Consider the following 10,472-nt stretch of genomic DNA (forward strand, 5'->3'; position numbering starts at 1 on the left):
GGCATTATACGCAAATTGGAGGATCTCCTACGCTCGATGTGTGACTATCCATCGTCACCAACACCTTCTTCACCAACAAAGAAGAACTGAGCACCGGGTATGGGCACTCCCCTTGGCAACTGCCAATCTTGGGGGAGTGCCCCGGTATCGTATCACCATCACTTTTATCTTTACCGTTTTTCTTAGTTCGATCCTTTTGGTAATATCTTGATCTAGTAGAATAAAGTTTTAGAATGATCTAGTTTTTAGTTTTGCTTTATGATCCTTATATGTAATCGAGTCCGTGAGACATATATAATAAAGATTAGTGTTGAGTCAAGGGCTTGATTATCTTGCTATGATCTTGAGGGAATAGAATAAAAGAGAAGAAATAAAAAGAAATAAAAAGAAATAAAGAGATCATATGGATCTTATGGAGAGTAATGACTTCACATATAAAGAGTATGATGAATAAAAATTGTTGAGAGTTGACAAACATAGTTTTGGTCATCGTTGCAATTAATAGGAAGTAATAAAGTAAGAGAGGTTCACATATAAATATACTATCTTGGACATCTTTTATGATTGTGAGCACTCATTAAAGTATGATATGCTAAAGAGTTGACGTTGGACAAGGAAGACAACGTAATGGGTTATGTTTTCTTTCATCTGAGATAAATTATATTGTCATGGATCATCCAACATGGTGAGCTTGCCTTTCCCTCTCTTGCTAGCCAATTTCTTTGCACCAAGTAGAGATACTACTTGTGCTTCCAAATATCCCTAAACCCAGTTTTTCCATGAGAGTCCACCATATCTACCTATAGATTGAGTAAGATCCTTTAAGTAAGTTGTCATCGGTGCAAGCAATAAAAATTGCTCTCTAAATATATATGACTTATTAGTGTGGAGAAAATAAGATTTATACGATCTTCTTAAAATGATCATGATGCCCTCATGTCCGTATTTTATTTTTATCGACACCTCTATCTCTAAACATGTGGACATATTTTTCGATTTCGGCTTTCGCTTGAGGACAAGCGAGGTCTAAGCTTGGGGGAGTTGATACGTCCATTTTGCATCATGCTTTTATATCTATATTTATTGCATTATGGGCCGTTATTACACATTATGTCACAATACTTGAGCCTATTCTCTCTTATTTTACAAGGTTTACATGAAGAGGGGGAATGCCGGCAACTGGAATTCTGGGCTGGAAAAGGAGCAAGTATTAGAGACCTATTCTGCACATCTCCAAAAGTCCTGAAACTCCACGGGAATTATTTTTAGAATATATAAGAAATATTGGGTGAAAGAAGTACCCGAGGGGGGCCACCCACCGTCCACGAGGGTGGGGGGCGCGCCCTACCACCTGGGAGCGCCCCTGCCTCGTGGGCCCCCTGGTGGCCCTCTGATGCCCATCTTTGGCTACATGGAGTCTTTCGTCGAGGAAAAAATCATAAGCAAGCTCATGGGACGAAACTCCGCCGCCACGAGGCGGAACCTTAGCAGAACCAATCTAGGGCTCCTGCGGAGCTGTTCTGCCGGGGAAACTTCTCTCCGGGAGGGGGAAATCATCACCATCGTCATCACCAACAATCCTCTCAAGGGGAGGGGGTCAATCTCCATCAACATCTTCACCAGCACCATCTCATCTCAAACTCTAGTTCATCTCTTGTATCCAATCGTTGTATCCAAACCTCAGATTGGTACCTGTGGGTTGCTAGTAGTGTTGATTACTCCTTGTAGTTGATGCTAGTTGGTTTACTTGGTGGAAGATCATATGTTCAGATCCATTATGCATATTAGTACCCCTCTGATTATGAACATGAATATGATTTGTGAGTAGTTACGTTTTTTCCTATGGACATGGGAGAAGTCTTGCTATAAGTAGTCATGTGAATTTGGTATTCCTTCGATATTTTGATGAGATGTACGTTGTCTTTCTTCTAGTGGTGTCATGTGAACATCGACTACATGACACTTCACCATTGTTCCGGCCTAGAGGAAGGCATTGGGAAGTAATAAGTAGATGATGGGTTGCTAGAGTGACAGAAGCTTAAACCCTAGTTTATGCGTTGCTTCGAAAGGGGCTGATTTGGATCCATATGTTTCATGCTATGGTTAGGTTTACCTTCATACTTTTGTTGTAGTTGCGGATGATTGCAATCTATCTATCTATACCTATACTAATTAGGGAGTCCCTAATAATTCCCACGTTAATCAGTAATTAGGAGCTGTTAATCTGGTGGGACCAAGTTATAATGGTGTCGATTAGTCCATGTAATCCTGGGCTGAAACGATTAGATCTATACCTATACCAATTTTTTTTTCTTATTGAAATCCAAAGGAGCCACGTCAATCACAATCTCCATGTCTCCCTGTTAGAAAAAACAACAACAATTTGAGCCCACTTTGTTCTTATAGAAAACCAAAGTAGCCACGTCAATATCAATCTCCTTCTCTCCATGTTAGAAAAAACCAACAACAGTCTGAAGCAAATCTTGCGGCATAAAATCTCTACTATCACCCCCTCCCCCCAAGATCTGGATCAAGATGAGGTTCTCCTTTAGTTTTGGCAATCTCGATCTGGACGAGGTTCTCTTTGGTTTTGTAAGTTGTTTTTTCTTAATTTCGATGGATTGAATCTCGAAGATCTCTGCAGGCTCTTCTCCTTGGTTGGATTTCTGCTACTGATTCCTTCCCACGTTATCTAGCTAGCTGTGGCTTCACGAGTGCATATGCAAGATTACTCTCCCAGTTTTTCTTCTCGCGCACCACCTGCTAGGTGCGACGCCGCTAGGTACATGCTTAGGGACCCTCTGAGAGCTCTTCAGCAGCATCGGCCTCGTGGCTAGCTCCAGGTTAGTTCTCCTAGACAAACCATTAATTTCATATATAGCACGTACATGGCGGAGAGCATTGTACCAGCAGCTGCCCGAATCATCAACCTCATTGTCACCAGATTACAGATTGCCCCAGTGGCCGTCCTAATCATAATGCACACCGTCACGAGATTTATTTGCATGGACTGCTGATTGGTTGATGTAAATAGCACAGGAGTTTGCGCTGGTGGCAGCACAAATCATCAACTCATTGTGGTGCTGGTGCAGCCTCTAAAATCCCCAACTCATCTGCCAGATCATGTAAGAAAACACATCTGCTGCATTGGTGCAACATGCAGTGGCCTCTTGCTTTCTATCTGGTTCTCCAATGCACGTAAGGGCTTACTCAAATACCAATCCAATCTCTCTCCAATCCCTATTGCCCATGTCCCTACGTTATTCTCAGAGATTCGCTACTTTCAGGCAGGAAAGCAATGAATCCTGCTGCAAGTCAGCAAGGACGTATTGACGTGACACATCTCCTGGAGTTGTTGCGTCCAGGAGAGAAGCATGGATCCTGCAGCAAATACCTAATGTTGATAGCTGACACTTGAAGAAAACAGGATGAGGAGTTTTCATATATTCAGATGCAATTTCAGCCCAGTTAGATTTGAGGCAAAGGAAGGAGGCATGAAGAAGTCTTCGTATATTTCTAAGGGAACATGCGCAAGGCTGCACTGTATTATTAAACAAGCTGCGCCCCATCCTATGGGACATCTTCAGTTAGTTGCTGAGCTTGCCTGATCCAAACAGGGTTGATTAGCTCAATGCACTCTCTCTGACCAACATTCATCATGTGCTAACGGCCATGGTGACAACCAGCCCGATGATCTTAGTTCATGTAGTTGTGTCACTGACGATTGTCATATCTTGACACGATATCTGCAGGATCTGGCCATCTAGCATGCTTGCTGAAGATACAGCCATGTACAGTGTCGGGGATATACCCCGCGGGGACGGAAGTATAACCCGGCCGGACTAGGCGTTTCATTGGTAAACCGCCAGAGGATTGGCGGTTTACGTGTCTGGCGGTTCACTGGTATGACGATTCACGAGCCTGAAGATTCATTGGTGACCCGGCGCATATTCAGATGCATGACAAGGCCCAAGGACCAGCAGGCCGGTTTAGGTTAATGGTGGGCCGGTTTAAGAGGAACGGCATGAGGAACATTTATCTTACAAGGAGCTAAGACCTGGACTTGTATCCGGTTTGTATTAGAGATAGACTAGTCCTAATCCTAATAGGACTCTACATGTAACCCGCCCCTCCAACATATATATAAGGAGGGGCAGGGCTCCCCAAAAGGGGACAAGATTCACAAGTTCCACAAGTTGGACAAGTTAGGTTTAGACAATAGCTCTCAAGATAGAGCACTCTTGTAACCGTGATCATCATCATCAATATCAATGAAGCAGGACGTAGGCTTTTACCTCCACCGTGAGGGGCTGAACCTGGGTAAAACCTCGCGTCTCTCGTCCCGCTCAACCCCTCTCAAGCTACCACATAGATGCGTTGGCCTCGCGACTAAGTCCTGACACTAAGGATATCTGCCGTGACAATTCCATGACAGTTGGCGCCCACCGTGGGCCTGTGCACGGTGGTGTTGAGTTCTTGGAGGGCGCTATCTCAGGGATCGAGAAGCTCCGTCCGGCTCAATGAAAAAGTTTCGGTCAATTTGTCGGAGAGCTCCAGCCGGCTCGCCGAAAAAGTTCCGTCAGGCTCATCGAAACGTTCCGCCGGTTCGTCGGAAATTTCCGGCCGGATCATTGAAAAGTTCCGACCGTCTCGACGAAAGGTTCTGTCTGAATCATCAAAAAGTTCCGATCGCCTCGACAAAAAGTTCAGTCCGAATCGCCGAAGGGTTCCAACTGCATCGCCGAAAGGTTCTGTCCGAGTCGTCAAAGAGTTGCGACTTCGGCTACAGAAAAGTTCCGAATTATCAAATACTTCCGGATTAGCAAAAAGTTCCGGCCGGATTATCAAGAGGTTTCAGCTCAAAAAATTCCGGATTATCAAAAATTCCGGTTGGATTATCAAGAGGTTCCGGTTCAAAGGTTCTGGATTATCAAAAGTTTCGGCTGGGTTATACAGAGGTTCCAGCTCAAAAGGTTCCGGATTATCAAAAATTCCGGTTGGATTATTAAGAGGTTCCGGTTCAAAAGTTTGGGATTATCAAAAGTTCCGGCCGGATTATCAAGAAACTCCGGTTCCAGAAATTCCGGTTTAAAAAATTCCGGCCAGGTTATTTGGAGACCTCAGGCATTACAAGACACAGAACCAATCAACTCTTTTGTCAAAACAAAAGCAGCACTATGCATTATCCGGCGCCAGCGTCCGGCAAAAAATACCAGGTGCTATCATTTCTATGTATTTTATCAGTACATGTTAATTCATCTGACAACAATTACTCTGGCCTATAATATTTTTATGCGGGGCAACTATTAAAAGAAAAAGGGGTGGTGTTATACCACAGATGCACGTTCGGCTGTATCGCGCGGCTTCACGGACAGGGTGTCGCGGTCCGATTTACGTCAACGTACCGGCTGACTCGCCCGTGTGCACCACCTTACAACACCACGGACGACTCGCCCGTCCGCCATGGCCACTGGTTCATGCGTCCACGCCGGCTTACAACGTGGAGGACAACTTGCTCGGCCGCACTGGCTTACAATGCCGGGCTGACTCATCTGTCTGCTCCTACGGTTAACTCGGCCGTGATTAATTTTAGCATCACTGTGGTGATCATCAACTCGATGGCGGATAATTTCCGGCCTAGCACATCAGGTGATATCCATCTAAAATATATTTTATTAGCACATACTATTTTTGTCAAAGAACAGTTTACCTTTGCCTTGGTCTGCAATATTGTTTATGCAGGATAATTGTTCATTGCAAAAGCTATGGCTGTGTCATGGATGTATAAACTCGCGCAACCATTATGAATGTGCTAGTATCTTACCATGCCATCAAGCTCGATGAATATATGTGCAAACCGCCATTCTGCAGACCGGTTTACATCAATATGACGTGGCTAATTCGCCCGTCCACGCCGGTTTACAGTGCCGCGGCCGACTCATCTGTCTATGCCGCCTTTGAAAGCCGCGGTCGTCTTTGCTGTCCGTCTCTCATGGCCTGGTCTACATCAACATACCGGGCCGCACCTGTCTGCATGAGCTGTTTATTGGGTATGAGCAAGTCATAGCTTGGGTAGCCCGGTTTTCTTTCAAATTGGAGACAAATTATCATCAACAGTCGTTTGCACTGGATGGTTCAATGGGCAGGCGCACAAGTCGCCACCACTACAGTTTTGATTAACTTCAAATCGCCAGTTGGAAGGAACCATTGGCCGAGTTGCTGACACGGCTCATATGGGATCATTTACAACCCGCCGCAGTCACCTCAACCTTCTATGGATTCACATCGTGCTATCAACGCCAATGATATACAAGTTGTACCGGTTTATATCACGGTCAAATATGGAGAGTCTCAAGCCAACTCCTCGAGTCACCTTTGAGGCTCGGGGGCTACGATGACATGACTCAGCAAATCTTGCCAGTTTCAGCAAATTTAAGAACCCCAGGACGATGGAGGGAAGGATAACCCGGTCCCGGAGGCTACTGTTATATTGATGAAATTTTAAGGGCCGTCAGAAAATTGCCGGCTTAGAAAGTATATGACAGTTATAAAATGCCGGCTCAATGAAGAAGTTCCGGGTCATCAGAAATGACTCCGGTTTAAAATCCGGCTCAAGGGAAGTCAGTCTCACCTGAAGCTCTCAATATCCGGTTTACAATCCGGTTCAAGAAAAATCTATTTTCCCACAAAGCTCTGAAGCGCTCAAATCCGGTTTAACAATGTCTGGTTCAAAAGGGAATTAACTTCTCACAAGTTTGAGTTTAAAGGCTGTCAGAAAATTTCCGGCTGAAAATGAAGATTCCAGTTTAAAATCCGGTTGAAGGGAAAGATGTCTCCCACAAAGCTTTGAAACTCTTAATATCCGGTTTAACATCCGGTTCAAGAAGGATTTATCTCTTGCAAATAGTTAAAAGGTGCCAAAGAGGACCTGCTGCCATGATGCGCGGTTCAAACATGGGTATCCTGCCTTATTGGCTTATCATATTATTGATCACTTGGGGGCTTTGGTCGCGTCCGAACCATAGCAACACCTTTTGATAGGCGTAAAGCCACAACATCACTTGGGGACTTGTGGTCACGTCTGAACCATAGTCACGCCTCTTGATCGGCCTAGTGCCACAACATCACTTGGGGGCTTGGTCGAACCCGAACCATAGCTACACCTCTTGATCGGCGTAATGCCAAAGCATCACTTGGGGACTTGTGGTCACGTCTGAACCATAGTCACGCCTCTTGATCGGCCTAGTGCCACAACATCACTTGGGGGCTTGGTCGAACCCGAACCATAGCTACACCTTTTGATCGGCGTAATGCCAAAGCATCACTTGGGGACTTTTGGTCACGTCTGAACCATAGTCACGCCTCTTGATCGGCCTAGTGACACAACATCACTTGGGGGCTTGGTCAAACCCGAACCATAGCTACACCTCTTAATCGGCGTAATGCCAAAGCATCATTTGGGGACCTGGCTGACTCGAACCATAGCTACGCCTTTTTGGGGGCTTGGTCGTGTCCGACCATGGTAATGCCTCTTGATCGGCTCAAAGCCTCATTTGCAATGGTTTTATTTTTGCCTTTGCTTGAATTCTGTTCTTTTTTGCTAAAGACCTTTTACTTGTGTTGCGTTTTTGAACCAACATTGTCAATCCGGTTCGACTGTCAAATTACAAATTGGCGGAACACGGTGAAATCTTAATCCGGAGACTATCTGCCCGGTTTGGTTTTAAGTTACCATCCTATTATGGAGTAAACCGGTGTTTATCAACCCGGCTCGGCTTTCAACTACAAGTTGTCAGTACACGATCAAATTATAACCCGGAGACTATCAGCCCGGTCTGGTTTGACTATGAGTTGCCAGTATTATATATGGTTAAACCGGTGTTTATCACAACCCGGCACGGTTTTATCATAAACTGGCACAATATGGAAGGAGTTGTTAGTACTCAAGATTTGGGTTATCACCCTTACTACAAAAAGTTGGTAAAACCAATAATGTGATTCAATGTCACAGGTATGATATATTTCATATTTGATTATTCTTAAGTGCAGCCTTGGTTATAAACCCGTGTTATTTGTTGGGCGTTATGATCCGTCCGGCGGTAAACCGCCAGGACACTTTAAACTTGTTGTACGCGGAAACAGGTTGAATAAAGCATAATTACAAATCACCGGTGTTTATTGAACCGGTCTGGCTTTGGACTATAAGTCGCTAGTATATATTTGGATTGCGCCATTAGAATTGTGCGCTTATAAATCATTGGGTATATTATTCAAATTGCCATCATGGCTGGATTTTTATTATGGTTATCAGTAACCAGTATTATGATTAAAGTTTTCAAAGTCGCTTTAGCACAATGTCTATTATTTTATCAAAGGATATGATTTATTCTACAATGGAAGGAATAGTCCCGAGTCGCTGCAAGCTTACCACCCGGCACTTGGGGGCTACATTATTCAAATTGAGATTACATGCAAGTCTCATGTCGCTGCAAGCATGCACCATGACACTTGGGGGCTAATGCAAAGTCCTTTTTACTAGTCTTATTGAAGACCCGACTCATCATATTATAATGAGCCGGCCCTTGGGGGCTACCAATTGCTCATGCCAACAATTCAAGGTACACAAGTTTTCGTCCATAATATTGAAGGATCCATTGCTCAGTTAGTAAAGCACAAAGCTCTTAACCTTGTGGACGTGGGTTCAAGCCCTACGATGGATGCTACATTATAAGATGTTATTTTCATTGAAGTATATATCAAGTCCCGGTTCAGTATTATCTTACTATGCCGGCCCTTGGGGGCTACACATCACTGTTAAAATCTACATTATTATATTTACAAAGTTCCTGCTCATTATTGCATAATGACCCGGTCCTTCGGGGTTACACTGATTGAAGTTTTTATAAGCAATTACAAGTCCCAGGTTGCTGCAAGCATGACAACCCGGCACTTGGGGGCTACATATATGGAGTATTCAGTTTATATGATTGAGATGAACAAACCGGATTTCTTCAAGGTTGAAACACTTATTGGAGCAAGTCTTAAGTTATCACTGTGTTCTCCTCTTAAGACTTGGGGGCTACAGGTATTATGCATATAAAGGAGGAACATCTTCATTTTATCAGTTTTGAGCAAATCAGGAAGATCAATTACATGACCCGATGTCGACAACAATTATGACCTGGCGCCATCAATATTTATAAACCGTGATCATCATCATCAATATCAATGAAGCAGGACGTAGGCTTTTACCTCCACCGTGAGGGGCCGAACCTGGGTAAAACCTCGCGTCTCTTGTCCCGCTCAACCCCTCTCAAGCTACCACATAGATGCGTTGGCCTCGCGACTAAGTCCTGACACTAAGGATATCTGCCGTGACAATTCCACGACATACAGCGACAAGCAGATTAACCATTTTAGACAATGCGTGGCGATAGTTATGATGCTCCACATAGCTGCAGCTTGCAAGTTTTGACGGTTTTTCCACCTCGCCAAAAATGCATCCTCTGATGTATGTTCAATTTCAATAGTATGTCTCTTCTTGCTACATATGGCAAATTGCCGCATTGCGTTGATTTTTTGGAAGCAAGCAATCATAGTTTATCCTGAAATTACTCCTCTGACCTCATGCAAAAAACATCAATTCTTTTGTAAGACTATGGGAAATAGCTTTAGAGTTTCTTATGACCATAATTAATATGCCGGTAATAGGTGGGCTGATGTATAAGCGTGGCCACTCAAAATTAGTGTGGTGCGTGCACAAAATCTTGAATGTCATGCTACATCTATTTCCCATGTTGTATGATATTACTTAATTAGTACACATGATGGAGTCTAAAACATTGTACTATGAGGCGAAGCATTGAAGTACGCAAGAACTAACAAACTGTGGGTTTGAAGAAAATAGAAAATCCAGTTGCCCTCCATTGATCTCAATTATATTTGTTGCCTGCAATCCTATATCTTACCCGTGAAAGTTCCAATAGTTTTTTGTTAATTTTGTGTTTGAGTGTATGCTTGCAAATAGGCTGTGACGATCATGCATGCTAATAATTTTGGATTGCCGAGATTTGCTAGATGTTTTCTTAGTGTTTCTTAAGCAGAATAGTGCTCATTCTACTTTCGGTTGTCGGTATATAAGTCAAGCAGTTTGTTGTCATTGCTCAGTTTGATAGGATGTGTATGTAATGGGAGATGAAATGATCATGATAGTTTATATTCAGTTCAGGTATATACTTTGACTCTTAATCTCATTCTTTCTAACAATTAGTAATGGCATCATGATGCAAAGGAATTTCACAATTTAGCTTAATTTAGAAGAGAGCATCTCAGTTTTTTGGTACTTAACTATAATATTAGTAGGCTCATAACAGAGAATATGTCACAACCATCCACATAATTGTTATTTTTCTATGGTAAAGATTTTCTTCAGCTCTAAACCTGATGTCTTTACTTATAGGAGGCTCATCCCT

This window comes from Triticum urartu, chromosome 7 (genome assembly GCF_003073215.2).
Source record: "Triticum urartu cultivar G1812 chromosome 7, Tu2.1, whole genome shotgun sequence".
NCBI classification, from domain to species: domain Eukaryota; kingdom Viridiplantae; phylum Streptophyta; class Magnoliopsida; order Poales; family Poaceae; genus Triticum; species Triticum urartu.